The sequence below is a fragment of the Pseudophryne corroboree genome, chromosome 6 (genome assembly GCF_028390025.1).
Source record: "Pseudophryne corroboree isolate aPseCor3 chromosome 6, aPseCor3.hap2, whole genome shotgun sequence".
In the NCBI taxonomy this organism is placed as follows: domain Eukaryota; kingdom Metazoa; phylum Chordata; class Amphibia; order Anura; family Myobatrachidae; genus Pseudophryne; species Pseudophryne corroboree.
In genome coordinates, this window is record NC_086449.1 from 481,370,254 (window position 1) to 481,390,371 (window position 20,118).

Consider the following 20,118-nt stretch of genomic DNA (forward strand, 5'->3'; position numbering starts at 1 on the left):
GATTACAGTATCATTTGTATGTGGATGATACTCAAATCTAATATATATATATATTGTTTCTGTACAATAAAAACTTTTAATTATTGTCATACAAAAGGCATATTGGCTCCCACGTGAATCCATTTCTATTTGTAATATATATATATATATATATATATATATATATAAAATATGACAAAAATGACAGCACTCTATGTCAATAACGATTAGCTCAGGTGCAGGGTCCTGGTAATTGATACAAACACTCACTTCTTCCAAAATAGAAAAAAGAATTAGACCAGCACTCACGTTTAGTAGCTGAAAAAAAAGGGGTTTTATTCCTGACAAACCATCTGGATATACCCACTGCTACAGTCCGCCCAACAGCTGTTTCAACGCTTCATGGTTTTCATCAGGGGCAATTGTCACTCTGCCCGGAGTCCTTTTAAGTAGCAGAGAGAGCGCCGAGAGTTTTGAAACCGGAAGTCCGTCACCGGGAGGCAGCGCGTCATAGCAGCTGCCTGATTGGCTACTTCCGTGCACGTGGGTTGCGTTGCCATAATAAACAAACCCGGCTTTCTCCTTAGTAACCCACTCCGGCAGCGTGACGTAAGTGTAGTTCAGGCAGATCAGTATTCAGCGTACAGTGGCAGACAGGTGGAGTTGCTGCTGTCTATGTCTCCAGCCATAGGCTTGTCTGTGGAGTAATTAACCCCACAGTGCGTCAACAGCATGGAGAAATGACAGTCCAGAAATATAGATCAATAATCAATATAGCTAAATGAAATAAAGGTGGACAAACTGTATTAACTTGCACAGCAAGGGTGTACCAGCACTCAGGGGATATAGTGCCTCAATCTCTATATGCAGTACAATGCCATTAACTGATGAATCACAACAGTAAAAGTGGATGGCCACAAATATTATAATAATATAAATATTATAATAATATGAAAAGCCAACGTGAGAGACAATAATAATAAGTGCCGTGTAGTATCAAGAGCATAAAAGGAACGTCACCTGTGGGTCAAGAATTGTCCCTTGGTACAATACCCAGTATTCCCATGTTGTCTCCATGCATGGTAATAACTGGGCCCAACACTGCTTAATTGCCAAGTTCGGATGGGATCGGATGGTTTCCAGTGTGGTATGATTGTATCAGACAAATGTGCCCCTATGTAATTAATACACAGTGTGAAAGTGCCATCCCTCATCTCTCAATTACATCACGTCACAGTCCCGTGTAATAATATATAAGAGATATATAAGAATGGACACCACCATGAATGCCAGTGTCTGGGAGACAGTAGGGAGGGGTGGGGAAGGCACACCAAGTTCCTTGATACAACACCCAGTATTCCCACCTTGTCTCCAAGTGTGGTACTGACTAGGCCCATCACTGCTTAATTACCAAGATCAGACGGGATCGGATGGGATCCAGTGTGGTATGGTAGTATCAATCTCCATGGTATGTGGGATAGGAGTGTATTGAGAAATAGGAGCCACTTGTTGTACGGAGAGATACAGGACAATCAAGGATCAGCAAGTGACAATTGATGAAAACATGTCATTAATGATACAACATGACACACGGCGGTGTCTCTGAAAAATAAACCAAAAAGATTAAACTCTATACAGTAATGTGCAGAGTCAGAGGAAGCATCCTAGGCAGAATTCTTCATTGAGCCCATTGGGGGCCAATGTTTGTAATCTATCAATCCATTGATGTTCTCTCTGTAGTAGAATTTTGTTGCGGTCACCACCCCTTTGGAGCGGTGGGATTTGGTCCAAAATGCAACACTTGAGTTGGTTGATAGTGTGTTTTGCTTCCCTAAAGTGTCTTGCCACAGGTAAATTTGAGAAGTCACTTGAGGCCCCACCTAGGGTGATGCTCTTCTTGATTGTGGAACGATGTTGGCTTAAGCGCTCCTTTAGCATTCTGCTAGTCTTTCCAACATAAAGCAGGTTGCATGGACATTTCAACACATAGACCACAAATTTACTGTTGCAGTCAAGTCTTTGTTTAATGGTATAAGTCTTGTTATCCTGAGGGTTAATAAACCGATTGCTAAGTAGCAAGAAAGGACAGTTTGGACAACCTGTGCATTTATAAACCCCTGTTTTGGTAGTCAACCAGTGAGAAGGTGTATTCTTTTTTCTCTTAGAGAAATCTGTTACAACAAGCATGTCTTTCAAGTTAGGTCCTCGTTTATATGCAAATCGTGGTGGTTGCGTGATGGCTTTTGCCAGACTTGGATCTGTGCTAATAAGATGCCAATGTTCATGGATCTTGTTGCGAATGAATTTAGAAGCAGTGGTATACATACTGACAAAATTAAATCTGTCGTTGTCTCTGTTGGGGGAAGTGTCTTTACTAGATAGGAGTTCCTCTCTCCTTATCTGGCCAATCTTTGTAAGTGCCAGATCAATTTCCTCCTTTGAGTATCCACGATCGAGGAAGCGTTGACTCATAGATTGTAGAGCTGAGGGTATAGCAGAAGGGTCAGAGGTGATACGTAACACCCTGAGGAGCTGTGAAAACGGTAAACCTCTTTTAAGTGATGCCGGATGGAAACTTGTATAGAGCAAAAGTGTGTTTCTGTCAGAGTCTTTACAGTGAATCCTGGTGGTCAGTGTGTTGTTGGAGAGGAGGATGGATACGTCTAAAAAATTGATTTCTGTTTTGCTAAACGTGAGGCTGAATCTAATGGTGCCAGGGAGTGAATTCAGATGATCAATAAAGGTCAGGAGTGTTTTTTCTCCCCCATGCCAGATGAAAAATAGATCATCAATATATCGAACATACGCTGTCAAAAACCGGCCAAAGACAGGGTGACCTGTGATGTGTTCTCGTTCATACGCTGACATAAAGATGTTGGCGTATGCTGGGGCCATGTTCAACCCCATAGCAGTGCCCTGCTTTTGTAAGAAAAAACAATTTTCAAACAAAAAATAATTTTTGTTCAAAATAAGATTGATTAATAATATCATATATTCTGATGGAGGTCCAAAATACACGTCACTTTCTGTTATTAACCGTCTACATGATTCAATTCCAAGTGCATGTGGAATGTTCGTATATAGACTTGAGACGTCAAGTGTAACCAATAGTGCATCATCAGGAATGTGTTTAACGTCATTCAGTTTTCTTAAGAAATCTGTTGTGTCCTCAATGTAACTAGCTGCACTTTTAGCAAGAGGTTGTAGATAAAAATCTACAAACTGTGAGAGTGGTTGACATAAAGATCCTCGTGCTGAAATAATCAGACGTCCGGGGGGCGTTGTCAGTGATTTATGGATTTTTGGTAGCGTATACAGGATTGGGGTTTTGGGATGAGGTGTGGTCAGAAAGTCAGCAGTGGTCTAATTGATGTACCTGTTATTGACTCCCAAATTGATTATTGAGTCAATTTCCTTTTTGTACGTCCATGTGGGATCATAGGGGAGTTTTTGGTAGCAAGTTGGATTAGACAATTGCCCATAGGCCTCTTGTATATAATAATCATAGTCAAGGAGGACTATGCCCCCTCCCTTATCCGCCGCCCTGATGACCAAGTGCTTGTCATTCTGTGGAGATTTGATAGCAGCTCTTTCTTCCTTCGTGATATTGGAATAACTGGTCTTTTGCTCCTTTATGTAAGGCATCGTGTCTCTTTTAAGTACCCTTAAGAAGGTGTGGATTGAGGGATTAAGGGACGGTGGATCGAATTGGCTTGGTTTCTTTAATGGACATTGAAGTATAGAGGATGGAGCCATCGTGGTAGAGTCTGGACACTGAGAATCGGAGTAAAAGTCTTTTAAACGGAGTTGTCTTCCTAATTTGTAGAGGTCAACCTGCCAGTGGAACCTATCCTGGCCAACCGTAGGTACAAATGACAGTCCCTTATTCAGGATGTAAAGTTCTTCATCAGTCAGTTCATGTTTGGATAAATTGAAGACCACTGATGTCTGTACCCTGTTCACAGTTATTTTCTTCTTCCTTTTTCTCCCACCTCTACAGGTGGGTAAAGCGGGTTTGTTGGAGCCCTCCTATTGCATTCGGATCTAGAGAGATAAGTGGCCCCCTGTGCAGATGTAGATGGTGCATCAGAGTCACTTGCTGACGTTTGGGATCTGCTTTCAATGTCTGTAAACGGTGTAGTAGGTCTGCGTCCTCCACGTCTCTGTTGTGGTCTGTATTTGCGTGGCTCACTCCGTGAGACCCAGGGGTATACCCTGTTCTCTTTATAGTCCAGTTTAACCTGCTTATATTTGTTTTTCTTAAATTTTAACAGGTCTCCACGAAATTTGTCAATGTCTTTATTCAGTTTGGTGAAAAGATCACAGTCAGGAGATTGTATTGTCCTAAAAAGTTCTGACGCCTCTAATTCTGAAATGTCCCTTCTAATTTCAGTTAGATCTATGCCAGCCTGTTCAATTACAAGCAGCATTAGATCCTGGGAACATTTATTCAAGATGTTGCACCACTTCGTGCAAAAATCATTATTGTGCCTCCCCAGTGTGGGTTGGTTGTGTAATCTAAACCCTCTGGGGATAAGGGATTATTTATAGTATTGAGAGAGAGTTAGGCCATATAGGTGTAGCTCAACCTCTCTCTTTCTAAGTCTGAGCAAATCATTTATGAATTCCTCTGGGCTATCCTTGTCAAAAGCCAAGGATTCAGTATCATCAAAGAGGATTCGTTCCGCGTCTGTTTTATCAAATTGGAGGACAGAGGCTAGATCCTTATTAACACTGGTAGACATTTATATACACCGGGGTATAATATATGATATGAAAAAATGAAAAAAAAACGAAAAAACGTGAAAAGAGTACATAAATAGCAACAAAAAATTGCTGTATGCAACTGACAAAAATACAGATCACTGTATGTTTCCAGAAAAAATTATTAAATATTTAAATGAACAACAATGTTCCAAAAAAAGACAGAAAAATTGTGATCAATTGATCCCATCTGTGGAGATCATAACCACACTGACTGGTGCAAGTCAAAAAAAGTTGTAGATACAAAATATGACAAAAATGACAGCACTCTATGTCAATAACGATAAGCTCATGTGCAGGGTCCTGGTAATTGATACAAACACTCACTTCTTCCAAAATAGAAAAAAGAATTAGACCAGCACTCACGTTTAGTAGGTGAAAAAAAAGGGGTTTTATTCCTGACAAACCATCTGGATATACCCACTGTTACAGTCCGCCCAACAGCTGTTTCAACGCTTCATGGTTTTCATCAGGGGCAATTGTCACTCTGCCCGGAGTCCTTTTAAGTAGCAGAGAGAGCGCAGAGAGTTTTGAAACCGGAAGTCCGTCACCGGGAGGCAGCGCGTCATAGCAGCTGCCTGATTGGCTACTTCCGCGCACGTGGGTTGCATTGCCATAATAAACAAACCCGGCTTTCTCCTTAGTAACCCGCTCCGGCAGCGTGACGTAAGTGTAGTTCAGGCAGATCAGTATTCAGCGTACAGTGGCAGACAGGTGGAGTTGCTGCTGTCTATGTCTCCAGCCATAGGCTTGTCTGTGGAGTAATTAACCCCACAGTGCGCCAACAGCATGGAGAAATGACAGTCCAGAAATATAGATCAATAATCAATATAGATAAATTAAATAAAGGTGGACAAACTGTATTAACTTGCACAGCAAGGGTGTACCAGCACTCAGGGGATATGGTGCCTCAATCTCTATATGCAGTACAATGCCATGAACTGATGAATCACAACAGTAAAAGTGGATGGTCACAAATATTATAATAATATAAATATTATAATAATATGAAAAGCCAACGTGAGAGACAATAATAATAAGTGCCGTGTAGTATCAAGAGCATAAAAGGAACGTGTTAATAAGGATCTAGCCTCTGTCCTCCAATTTGATAAAACAGACGCGGAACGAATCCTCTTTGATGATACTGAATCCTTGACTCTCTCTCAATACTATAAAGAATCCGTTATCCCCAGAGGGTTTAGATTACACAACCAACCCACACTGGGGAGGCACAATAATGATTTTTGCACGAAGTGGTGCAACATCTTGAATAAATGTTCCCAGGATCTAATGCTGCTTGTAATTGAACAGGCTGGCGTAGATCTAACTGAAATTAGAAGGGACATTTCAGAATTAGAGGCGTCTGAACTTTTTAGGACAATACAATCTCCTGACTGTGATCTTTTCACCAAACTGAATAAAGACATTGACAAATTTTGTGGAGACCTGTTAAAATTTAAGAAAAACAAATATAAGCAGGTTAAACTGGACTATAAAGAGAACAGGGTATACCCATGGGTCTCACGGAGTGAGCCACGCAAATACAGACCACAACAGAGACGTGGAGGACGCAGACCTACTACACCGTTTACAGACATTGAAAGCAGATCCCAAACGTCAGCAAGTGACTCTGATGCACCATCTACATCTGCACAGGGGGCCACTTATCTCTCTAGATCCGAACGCAATAGGAGGGCTCCAAAAAACCCGCTTTACCCACCCGTAGAGGTGGGAGAAAAAGGAAGAAGAAAATAACTGTGAACAGGGTACAGACATCAGTGGTCTTCAATTTATCCTAACATGAACTGACTGATGAAGAACTTTCCATCCTGAATAAGGGACTGTCATTTGTACCTACGGTTGGCCAGGATAGCTTCCACTGGCAGGTTGACATCTACAAATTAGGAAGACAACTCCGTTTAAAAGACTTTTACTCCAATTCTCAGTGTCCAGACTCTACCACGATGGCTCCATCCTCTATACTTCAATGTCCATTAAAGAAACCAAGCCAATTCGATCCACCGTCCCTTAATCCCTCAATTCACACCTTCTTAAGGGTACTTAAAAGAGACACGATGCCTTACATAAAGGAGCAAAAGACCAGTTATTCCAATATCACGAAGGAATAAAGAGCTGCTATCAAATCTCTACAGAATGACAAGCACTTGGTCATCAGGGCGGCGGATAAGGGAGGGGGCATAGTCCTCCTTGACTATGATTATTATATACAAGAGGCCTATGGGCAATTGTCTAATCCAACTTGCTACCAAAAACTCCCCTATGATCCCACATGGACGTACAAAAAGGAAATTGACTCAATAATCAATTTGGGAGCCAATAACAGGTACATCAATCAGACCACTGCTGACTTTCTGACCACACCTCATCCCAAAACCCCAATCCTGTATACGCTACCAAAAATCCATAAATCACTGACAACGCCCCCCGGACGTCCGATTATTTCAGCACGAGGATCTTTATGTCAACCACTCTCACAGTTTGTAGATTTTTATCTACAACCTCTTGCTAAAAGTGCAGCTAGTTACATTGAGGACACAACAGATTTCTTAAGAAAACTGGATGACGTTAAACACATTCCTGATGATGCACTATTGGTTACACTTGACGTCTCAAGTCTATATACGAACATTCCACATGCACTTGGAATTGAATCATGTAGACGGTTAATAACAGAAAGTGACGTGTATTTTGGACCTCCATCAGAATATATGATATTATTAATCAATCTTATTTTGAACAAAAATTATTTTTTGTTTGAAAATTGTTTTTTCTTACAAAAGCAGGGCACTGCTATGGGGTCGAACATGGCCCCAGCATACGCCAACATCTTTATGTCAGCGTATGAACGAGAACACATCACAGGTCACCCTGTCTTTGGCCGGTTTTTTACAGCGTATGTTCGATATATTGATGATCTATTTTTCATCTGGCATGGGGGAGAAAAAACACTCCTGACCTTTATTGATCATCTGAATTCACTCCCTGGCACCATTAGATTCAGCCTCACGTTTAGCAAAACAGAAATCAATTTTTTAGACGTATCCATCCTCCTCTCCAACAACACACTGACCACCAGGATTCACTGTAAAGACTCTGACAGAAACACACTTTTGCTCTCTACAAGTTTCCATCCGGCACCATTTAAAAGAGGTTTACCATTTTCACAGCTCCTCAGGGTGTTACGTATCACCTCTAACCCTTCTGCTATACCCTCAGCTCTACAATCTATGAGTCAACGCTTCCTCGATCGTGGATACTCAAAGGAGGAAATTGATCTGGCACTTACAAAGATTGGTCAGATAAGGAGAGAGGAACTCCTATCTAGTAAAGACACTTCCCCCAACAGAGACAACGACAGATTTAATTTTGTCAGTATGTATACCACTGCTTCTAAATTCATTCGCAACAAGATCCATGAACATTGGCATCTTATTAGCACAGATCCAAGTCTGGCAAAAGCCATCACGCAACCACCACGATTTGCATATAAACGAGGACCTAACTTGAAAGACATGCTTGTTGTAACAGATTTCTCTAAGAGAAAAAAGAATACACCTTCTCACTGGTTGACTACCAAAACAGGGGTTTATAAATGCACAGGTTGTCCAAACTGTCCTTTCTTGCTACTTGCCAATCGGTTTATTAACCCTCAGGATAACAAGACTTATACCATTAAACAAAGACTTGACTGCAACAGTAAATTTGTGGTCTATGGGGTATATTTACTAAGGTCCCGATTTTGACCGAGATGCCGTTTTTTCTTCAAAGTGTCATCTCGGTAATTTACTAAGCAAAAATCACAGCAGTGATGAGGGCATTCGTAATATTTTGGAAGTCCTAGGAAAAAATCACGAATCAATACACCATTGGTCAAATACGCCTGCAATTTGCTAGAAATCGGGAATTTACTAAAAAGTGCAAAACACAAACACTGCCGACAATCGCCAAACACTGCCGTGATAAAATACAAATCGTGAAAAAGTGCTAAAAAAAACCAGACCTGCTTTTTTATCCCGTGTTTGTATAGGCATGCACGGATCCATGAGATCCGTGCATGTTTTTCAGTGGGTAGGGGGGGGAAATGTTATAAATTTTCAGAAAAAAAATTGCGTGGGGTCCCCCCTCCTAAGGCAAACCAGCCTTGGGCTCTTTGAGCCGATCCTGGTTGCAGAAATATGGGGAAAAAATGGACAGGGGTTCCCCCATATTTAAGCAACCAGCATCGGGCTCTGCGCCTGGTCCTGGTTCCAAAAATACGGGGGACCCCTACTCTTTTTGTCCCCAGTATTTTTGGAACCAGGACCAGGCGCAGAGCCGGATGCTGGTTGCTTAAATATGGGGGAACCCCTGTCCATTTTTTTCCCATATTTCTGCAACCAGGATCGGCTCAAAGAGCCTGAGGCTGGTTTGCCTTAGGAGGGGGGACCCCACGCAATTTTTTTTTTGCATTTAAACTTTATTTTTTTTTATAACAAAGTGCACAATGAAGCCCAGCATGGATCTCTCAGATCCGGCCGAGATTCATTGTATTAAAGTCGGCAGTGTTTTACAAGTCACTCACGTAAAACACTGCCAAAAAAAACGAATGACATCGACATCGGAAAACCCGAAAATGCATAATACGGCAGCTTAGTAAATTAGTCGTAATCAATTCAAAAAGTTGCATATTTACACTTTCGATGTCATTCGTGATTGAACTTTGACCTCAAACGGGAAAACACGAATCTTAGTAAATTTACCCCTATGTGTTGAAATGTCCGTGGAACCTGCTTTATGTTGGAAAGACTAGCAGAATGCTAAAGGAGCGCTTAAGCCAACATCGTTCCACAATCAAGAAGAGCATCACCCTAGGTGGGGCCTCAAGTGACTTCTCAAATTTACCTGTGGCAAGACACTTTAGGGAAGCAAAACACACTATCAACCAACTCAAGTGTTGCATTTTGGACCAAATCCCACCGCTCCAAAGGGGTGGTGACCGCAACAAAATTCTACTACAGAGAGAACATCAATGGATTGATAGATTACAAACATTGGCCCCCAATGGGCTCAATGAAGAATTCTGCCTAGGATGCTTCCTCTGACTCTGCACATTACTGTATAGAGTCTAATCTTTTTGGTTTATTTTTCAGAGACACCGCCGTGTGTCATGTTGTATCATTAATGACATGTTTTCATCAATTGTCACTTGCTGATCCTTGATTGTCCTGTATCTATCCGTACAACAAGTGGCTCCTATTTCTCAATACACTCCTATCCCACATACCATGGAGATTGATACTACCATACCACACTGGATCCCATCCGATCCCGTCTGATCTTGGTAATTAAGCAGTGATGGGCCTAGTCAGTACCACACTTGGAGACAAGGTGGGAATACTGGGTGTTGTATCAAGGAACTTGGTGTGCCTTCCCCACCCCTCCCTACTGTCTCCCAGACACTGGCATTCATGGTGGTGTCCATTCTTATATATCTCTTATATATTATTACACGGGACTGTGACGTGATGTAATTGAGAGATGAGGGATGGCACTTTCACACTGTGTATTAATTACATAGGGGCACATTTGTCTGATACAATCATACCACACTGGAAACCATCCGATCCCATCCGAACTTGGCAATTAAGCAGTGTTGGGCCCAGTTAGTACCATGCATGGAGACAACATGGGAATACTGGGTATTGTACCAAGGGACAATTCTTGACCCACAGGTGACGTTCCTGTTATGCTCTTGATACTACACGGCACTTATTATTATTGTCTCTCACGTTGGCTTTTCATATTATTATAATATTTATATTATTATAATATTTGTGACCATTCACTTTTACTGTTGTGATTCATCAGTTCATGGCATTGTACTGCATATAGAGATTGAGGCACTATATCCCCTGAGTGCTGGTACACCCTTGCTGTGCAAGTTAATACAGTTTGTCCACCTTTATTTAATTTATCTATATTGATTATTGATCTATATTTCTGGACTGTCATTTCTCCATGCTGTTGGCGCACTGTGGGGTTAATTACTCCACAGACAAGCCTATGGCTGGAGACATAGACAACAGCAACTCCACCTGTCTGCCACTGTACGCTGAATACTGATCTGCCTGAACTACACTTACGTCACGCTGCCGGAGCGGGTTACTAAGGAGAAAGCTGGGTTTGTTTATTATGGCAACGCAACCCACGTGCGCGGAAGTAGCCAATCAGGCAGCTGCTATGACGCGCTGCCTCCCGGTGACGGACTTCCGGTTTCAAAACTCTCGGCGCTCTCTCTGCTACTTAAAAGGACTCCGGGCAGAGTGACAATTGCCCCTGATGAAAACCATGAAGCGTTGAAACAGCTGTTGGGCGGACTGTAGCAGTGGGTATATCCAGATGGTTTGTCAGGAATAAAACCCCTTTTTTTTCACCTACTAAACGTGAGTGCTGGTCTAATTCTTTTATCTATTTTGGAAGAAGTGAGTGTTTGTATATATATATATATATATATATATATATAAAAAGATGGAGGGTTCCTACCAGCAAACCAGCATGTCCCCTAGCTGCGAAAAGGAACCAGGCGGCACTCCAAGGATTTAGTTCAACAAATGACACTCTGTATTAAACAAATGTGCAAAGCTTTTAAACAAGCATAGTGCAAGCCACCAACGTTTCAACGCCCGAACGGCGTTTTTATCAAGGTGCTATGCTGTGAAATAAAACGTGAAAAAAACCAAACATGTTTTATTTCACAGCATAGCACCTTGATAAAAACGCCGTTCAGGCGTTGAAATGTTGGTGGCTTGCACTATACTTGTTTAAAAGCTTTTCACATTTGTTTAATACAGAGTGTCATTTGTTGAACTAAATCCTTGGAGTGCCGCCTGGTTCCTTTTCGCAGCTAGGGGACATGCTGGTTTGCTGGTAGGAACCCTCCATCTTTATATAATCTTTTGAGGAAGGCACCCAGGTGGATGGCTTTGGGACTGTGAGTGCCATAAGAATACGGCACACGGCACACAATAGGCCCTTCATTTATTTAATCTCCAGGTCCATGTGGCCATTAAGCTGGCAATGGTGGTCCTTAAATCAGGTAAACATTGTCACCCATTTTCTTTTGATGATATGTTGGGAATAGTGGTAGGTGATTGGTGGATATTGAAAAAGGGGCAAAATAAATCTAACTGTTTCAGTATGTTATTTAATATATTTCAAGTAATCTTTCATTGGCTATTCAATAAACAGATTAGGGGTGGACTATTCCACACTGGGTAATCCTACGCAGAGCGCCTAAGATGGCTGCCGCACCTAGTACCTTGTGAGGGTGGAATACACAACCCCTGGAGGTTATTACCCAAAATGCTTACACCAACCCTGCATTATGCTTTCTGCCTTTATTGTCTGTGTGGTTTATCTTTTGATGTAATACTTAAATCTTCTGTATTATGTGCATTGTTTGAGTTCTAGTTGGCGCCGCGGATAGCTGCCTCGGTGCTGCTCTGCCAAGCAGCCTTTGTGTTTAGTCCTACGTGTATAATATGTCTAATATGTTGAGTCTATTGTACAGTCTCTGTCTGGAAGTGTTTTAGTAATAGCCTTTATCATGAGGCCTACTGTGACAAATTACATGGCCCTATGTGGGCACTGCTATTATGTTGGTTAGGACTGCTGTATCGGAGAAGCCGTGACGTGGCCAGCAGCTAAACATGTGTTTGCAAACATTTGTGACTAATTCTCTGAATTTTATTACCAGATAGGTTCAGGGATGGTTACAGGTAATTTTCAGTGTGCGGAAGGGAATTTAGGGGTGGGGATTTGCACCCCCCTCCTCTCTGTCTGTTGTTTGTCTGTGACCCCTCCCCCCTTCCAGCACCTGATATATAATTATCTCCAGGTATGATTGAGCAACTGCCAAATTGTTTGTCTGCTATTGTACAGTTGCAATGTGCAGTATCAACTCATACGTGTAATGTGTGTAATGTATGCTATGTTCTTCCCCTTTCGTATGCTATGTATTCCCCCTTCATGTTGCTGCTTGGCGATGCATTGTACCACCTGGCCAATAAAGCTGATTCTGATTCTGAGATGTCAAGAACTCATCCGACTGCTCATTTCAAACAGTCTGACAGTGTCATCCCTCATCCCATGGAATGCATTTGATATGCCATGGTCAGGATCCCAGCGGTCAAGATACCAATGCCGGAATCCCGACTGCTGTCAATGCCACCAGTCGGAATGCCAGCTTACAGGGGCTATTCCCACTCGTGGGTGTCCACAACACCCATAGAGTGGGAATAGAACCTGTAGCGAGCACAGTGAGTATGCATGGCGAATGCAGCAAGCCCACAAGGGGCTCCGTTGTGCTCCCCCCCCCCCCCCCGCGCGGGCATTGTGGCGGTCGGGATCCTGGGGGCTGTATACCAACCCCTGTGATCCAGACCGCTGGCATATCAGCCCAAACCCCACCCAATTCCATGTAAAATATGAAGTTGATATGTATGGTGGGGTGACATGAAAATACCATGTACCTCTATGTTTACAATGATGCATGGGCAAAGTCATTGTGACTGCACTGTCCTGTTACAGTATATTGCAAGATATTAAGAAGAATATAACGTGGAAATGATATAATTAACTTTAATGGACAGGCATGACAGAATAATTAATGTGCTTATATAGTGCCCAAAGCACTCTCGTCTTAAAAGAAAAGAGATTGAATATATTTGGTAAATTTGTGTTTGAAAATGTTATGCAATATTGATGTCTGTTTTTAGACACATAGGCCATTTATCATCCAATTTGCATTTACTATTGCATTTAGAGGCAAAAAATATAATTTATTCCGATAGTTTGGGTTCATCATTTGGTTTATTAATATAGTGAGTAATGAAAAAAATTCATGATCAAATGTGACTTTATTTTTTCAAATGAGTCATGCTTTAATTGAATACATAAAATTACTATTTTGAGTTTCAGTTTACAATGTGCAATTAATACATTGTATGGAGGGAAAACTATTTTTGAGTTACTTTAACCTTTTTAACTTTGACTTCATAAAGAGCATATCACATACGATGTACACTGCAGTACTTCTAATAATATCTTGTGCTTTATTTTTATTCAGTTTTAGTTACTGTATGTGAAATTTTAAATGTTATATCAGAATACAGGAATTACAGTATATTATGCAATAAATCTGTTTTGTATTCTTTGTGGAACTAGTCATTTGTCAAGTGCATACCATCTTTTGGCTTGCATTGTAAATAACAGAAACATAATTGAAAATATACAATACTTAAAAAGGTTATTGACATTTTACTGTAATGGATTGTATTACTACAATCAGCTATGTGGAATCCTGAACTGCAGTCTTCATTTATCAGCAAATAGTATGGAAAGGACCTGAGTAATTGTACAAGAAACTCATTTGTCACAAATTCCACAATTCTTTAAGTAGGATTCTGCGGCAAGGAATAATTACAAATCAAGAAAGTGAACCTGATTTGCCTGCCTTCATAAAGACTTTGCTTTTTCACTTTAGAGCTGCACCATGTACCAGCCACATGTACAGTATCTAATCTTAAGAGTCACAACAATTATATGGTGTTAAGGACAGTTCACCACATACTAGTCAGCATATCATCTGTAATTAGTGTTTTAGAGTAATGACTGGAATTTTATGAATCCGTAAGATTTGTGTTAAGATTTTTCAGAAATTTGCTTCACAATTCGTTAATCACTGCTAAATTTGTTTTTTTGTTTTACACTAGAGGCAAATAGGGCTTAGCTTTCATGTGAGCCATTCACTGGATGCCTGGGTTAGGACCATTTATTGTCACTGGGGTATCAGGTGTAATATTACAATGGAGACCATTGGACATGGGGAGGGTGGCTATATATTTCCCATTAGGCACGTGAGGCATATGCCTAGGGGCATCACTTGCTGGGGGACGGCATTTGGATGCTTGTGTTGGTCAGCCCAAAATGTATTAGTAACTGCTAAATATTTCTACTGTACCATATACAATCTTGAATGGAGTGTAAATGGGTAGGACATACACAGACTGCCCCTGTAAGCTGTCCCACTTAGTAAATATGTATTATATTAAATTGGCTATCATCAAATGAGGGCTTATAACCAATCAATGAAAATAATAAAATTAGTAAGGTGTTGGGGGAAGGGATGCCGGTAATGACTCTTGTGACTAGGGGCACCCTCAACCCTAAATCTGCCCATGTGTATACTGTACCTGTAGGGTAGCATACATCTTTTTTCACAAAAGTATTTAAAAATGCTTTTAAAAATACATGTTAGTCTAAATCTTTGGGGTTACTAAAAACAACAACAGTTAAGTGGTTTATTTGGCTTAGCAGGGAGTTTTAAACACATTTCAGTTCAGTACGTGCCAATGTTCTATAGTTTTTATTTTGTTTTAAGAATTAGAATAGTGACTATTACTTTCTAAAGTTTATAGGTTAGATTTTAAAACCTTAAAAATAGATTAGGTGTTACAGCATATAATTATAAAAGTTGTTATAGAACAAAACCAAAATGCATCTGATAAATAACACTTTTTTACAAACTTAATATTTACAAAGACATTTACAGAAATAAAGAAATATGGGGGTTATTCAGAGTTGAAAGCAAACCAAAAAAGTTAGTAATTGGGATAAATCATGTTGCACTGCAGGTGGGTCAGATGTAATATGTGCAGAGAGAGTTAGATTTGGGTGGGTTATATTGTTTCTGCACAGGGTAAATACTGGCTGCTTTATTTTTACACTGCAATTTATATTTCACTTTGAACACATCCCACCCAAATCTAACTCTCTCTGCACGATACATATGCCTCACCTGCAGTGCAACATGGTTTTGCCCAATTGCTAACTATTTTGGTTTGCTAACTACTATGAATAACATCCTATGAACATGATAGAGCTCGGGTGGGAGCTCAGATAACCCAGTGAAGCCTTTGTGTGTGAGATAGGAGGCTTGAGAAGATGCTCAGTGAGGTCTAAGGATACAGCTCATAGTGGAGAGCCCAATGTACAATGAAGAATAAGAAAACACTCACCCAATCATTATCACGGTTATTATAATTGGTGAACTTTAGAGATGCATGGAGTTGACCATGAACTTCAAACTGATATCGCTTCAGAAAAAAGAGAAGTGGTGAAGAGGTTTAAAGATAATTCTTGATGCAATTGTTTTCTGTGCCAAAAACAATTTACAGTAGCTCTTCATGGCTCATGTGACATATTTTGCCAACACAACTCAGTAGTATTCCTTACTTTGCACAATGGGGGTAATTCAGAGTTGATTGCAGCATAGGGAAATTTGTTAGCAGTTGGGCAAAACCATGTGCACTGCAGGTGTGGCAGATATAACATTTGCAGAGAGAGTTAGATTTGGGTGGGTTATATTGTTTCTGTGCAGGGTAAATACTAGTTGCTTTATTTTTACACAGCAATTTAGATTTCAGTTTGAATAAACCTCACCCAAATCTAACACTCTCTGCAAATGTTATATCTGCCACCCTGCAGTGCACATGGTTTTGCCCAACTGCTAACAAATTTCCCTTATGTTGGATAATAAAAAGAACATGCACAGTTTAACAAAGTACTTTTATGGCTGAAGTGCTTGGTTTGTTTGGGCCTCCACAAAACAAGCTACCAATGGGCTTAAGTGACAAGATGTCATCGCCATTATCATCCTCATCCTCATCAGTGTTTACATAATCTTCAAACAATATTAATTTAACCCTGCTGGAATCCACCATTACAGAAGTCTCTGTTCTTTGATGTAACTGCTGGTAAAGGTCTTCCTCATGGAAATTGTAGTTCATTTTGATGAACATTATATTTTTCACATTTTGGAGAAGTAGCCTCCTACACCGCTTGCTGACAAGGGTGTGCTGAAAACTATATATGAGTACACACTGGAGGGAGGGCATCATAAAAGATGCATACCAGGTTTGTACAAGGGCCTCCAAATTGCCTTTTTTTTCTTCCAGTTGTCAAAGGTATTGTCTGCCAAGCCTATTTGTACACTGTCATTAAAATAATCCTCCACCATTCTATGTATGGCAACTATATCAGATGGAGAGTTGTCACTCATTTTGGGCAAATATTTTAGACCCAACCAGATGCCAAAATGTTGTGTTGACTCCTCTGCATCTACAGTGGTTCTTTTGAGAAAGCTGTTTTCTCCTAGCAGCAGCAGTTGCCAGAGAAACTGGAAGAGACTTTATCGTGTCATGTGCCAATTGAGCTGACAAGGATTAAGCATGGTCGCACAAATGTAGTGATCCAGTTTCAAGATATTGACAACCCTTGGATCCTGGTTGTCACGCTCAGCGTAAGTTGGGGTTCCGACAACCGAGTTTTGGCTGAAGGAACAGGAAGAGGAGAGTAAACGAGGTGGCTGAATGTAATTCCTCCTCATGGGGTGGAAGCCTAACTAAGTGTTAACATTGGCCGGAGGGCTAAAAAGAAAAGGAGGACTTCGTAGGAAGATAACTGTAGTTTTAATGAATAATCAGGATGTACACGAATATTGGAGCAATTGAAGAAACTGGAAGAATTAGAGTCTATGGTTAAATGACTTGAAGAGTGAAGCTGAAGAACTCCGGTAAAGAAGAACTGAAGACTGTGTTTTATGATAAAAAGACAAGGCTGAAGAACTTGGACTTTGAAGAAATGAAGACTGTGGTTTGTAATTGAAAGACGAGGCTGAAGAACTTGGACTTTGAAGAAATGAGGACTGTGGTTTGTGATTGAAAGACGAGGCTGAAGAATTTGGACTTTGAAGAAATGAGGACTGTGGTTTGTGATTGAAAGACGAGGCTGAAGAACTTGGACTTTGAAGAAATGAAGACGTCTGCGGAAACCGCCGTTAGCACCTGGAGCTCCTCTATGACCTGGGACCCCGTGAGCGCTTCCACGAGTGGCAACGGACTTAGACAGCAGGACTGCAGCAGCATTTAGATAACCGATGGATGAGAGCAACCAGGACCAGGGAACCAGAAGTATCCTGGGAGTGTGAGAGGTGCGGTGCGTGTGGTGGTGCCTGCTGCCGTGCAGGTGTAGACTCTGTACTCACCAGGCGCCGCTCTCTCTCACCTTCAGGTACCGGAACCTTCAACGGACCTGGAATTCTTCAGTCGGATCCGGACACGGCGATTCCCTCTTGGAGCTGACCGTCGACCGAGCTGAGGAGAGAATGGTTTACATTAAAGGGGGTATCGACCCTTCTTCCACTGGAACAGGGGATACCCCAGGGGTGGCTGCGACCTTCACCGGCTGGGTGAATGGTCATCACCGGCACAAAGCCTCAGCTACCCAGCTTTCACACACTCGCGCTTTCGCACGTAGTGTGATGAAAGGGATTCTCACGTCCGTGAGCAATCCTAACTCCGGCGCTCGGGGACAAACAAGGGACAGACGTACACGGATGCTACTCACCGTCACGAGTCTTGCACTCCGATCTTCTCCACTTACAGGTCCCTGTAAGGAGGCAAAGAGAAACAGCCGTGCAGGGCCTAACTCTGACCTAGTGTCACACCCTATACTATCTACAACAGCGGAGCCCTCAAACTAGCTCTGTGGGTGTGGTGCAACACAACTATGCACAACTTACACAACACATACACTTTGCCCTGCACGGTAACAACATATAACACACTATCGGAGTTACAACATAAAACGGTGCTGTCCCTTTATCTACCCGACCCAGAACACCCAGTAGTGGGGACCGCACAGCTCACCCACCTACCGTACTCTCAGGGTGGCCTGAGCCTAGTGCCCAGTACCACCTTTACTCACCTCAGGGAAACACTGCTTCGCTGGGCCTAGCGCCCCCTAACTGCCCACAGGCCGGAGGCCTGAATTTGCCCACGGGCCTAGCGCCCGCCTACTTGCCGCCCGTTGGGTGACCTGGGCCTTGTGCCCAGGGTCACCTTATCGTATCCCTGATTTGGCCACAAATACCCTAGGGCCTAACGCCCTCTATTAGCCACAGGCCTAGTGCCTAGATTGTTCCCCGGGCCTAGTGCCCGCCTAACTGGTGCCGCATGAGTGGGGTGGCTTGGGCCTAATGCCCAAACCACCTCATCAAATATTGGGGGCCCAAACTCCTAACTGCGCCCAGGCCTAGCGCCTGAATTGTGTCCTCGGGCCTAATGCCCGTCCCTGGTGGTCGAGGGAGGAAAAGGGGAGGGGGAGGATAGCCTCACTGAGGCCTTACCTAACCTGGGGGCCTCCACCGTCTTCTGCCGCTGACCCGTCCTGGCCAGCGGCGCCTCCGTCTCTTCCCTGCGTCCAGCCGCCGCTGGACATCTTCTTTCTGCAGGCCGACGTCTTCTGGCCTCTTCCGCGGCCTCAGGACCTCCTCTCCCCGCGGTCGTCGTCTTCTCCTCGGCGCCGGATCCTCTTCTGCGCTCCGGCGCGCCGACGACCTCCTCCGCTGCTCCCGGCCGTGTCTTCTCTTCTTCGCGCTCTTCGGCGCGGCCTCTCCTTCTTGGTCCCGCCCGGCGTCTGACGTCAGACACCGGAGGCGGGGCCTATGACGCGGCGAGCGCCGATTGGCTCGCCGCGTCTCTCCCTGATTGGCCGCCGCTCCGGGAGCCGCGATTGGCTCCCGGAGGGCGCCAACATTTAAAAGCCTCTGGTCCGGTGCAGGGAAAAGTGTAATCCCTGCACCGGACACCCGCCGCCACTCACCCAGCGCTGGGGACAGACAAGCTGCCCCAGCGCTGTCCCCAACTAGGGACAACACAGATGTGCCCACAGGGCACATCCTTACAGGAGCACAGAGCTGGAGAACCTTTCACAAGGAGGTAACATGAAGCACTGGCACTCTCCCTCTGAGCCAGACCCCTTTTGTAAGGGGAGAACACGCAGGATTGGCTGGACACAGATTGGGAACTTCATTGGTAATACTCTGGTCTTCAACATGGCTGCCCCCAGCACAGGAGACATACTTAGCTGTTAGCACACAGCTTTAGCCAGCTTCTGTCTCTGACACACTATACTGTGTCACCACTAGAGGACTAGAGCACCACTAGAGGACCTTACTGCAGCGATCCCCGCCGCAGTGCCCGGCTCTCCAGACACTCGACCCTTGGCAGCCGCACATCCGTCCAGAAGGACCCGCCGCCAGCAGCTCCTTGCTGCCGCAGCCGTGACAACCAGCGGGATGGTAACCCGCGGGAGCACCCACTGGAGGTAAGGCTCCGGAGCCTGACACTGGAGAAGTGAATAAAGTACTTAATCTAAAAGTCCAACATATTTAGCAGAATTGCTTAGTTTTATCTCCTCCTTCAATTTCTCAAGCTACTTTTCAAAAAGTTTAATTAGGGGAATCACCTGATC

The 20,118-nt window shown here is 42.9% G+C and overlaps 4 pseudogenes; 2 read left to right on the top strand and 2 right to left on the bottom strand.

Annotated features, from left to right (window-relative positions):
• Positions 1-1,020: 1,020 nt before the first annotated feature.
• On the bottom strand, positions 1,021-1,140 carry LOC134939167 (5S ribosomal RNA; annotated as a pseudogene).
• Positions 1,141-1,318: 178 nt separating this feature from the next.
• LOC134937238 (5S ribosomal RNA) lies at positions 1,319-1,438 on the bottom strand (annotated as a pseudogene).
• Positions 1,439-10,036: 8,598 nt separating this feature from the next.
• LOC134937239 (5S ribosomal RNA) lies at positions 10,037-10,156 on the top strand (annotated as a pseudogene).
• Positions 10,157-10,334: 178 nt separating this feature from the next.
• Positions 10,335-10,454, top strand: LOC134938313 (5S ribosomal RNA; annotated as a pseudogene).
• The last annotated feature ends 9,664 nt before the right edge of the window (positions 10,455-20,118 follow it).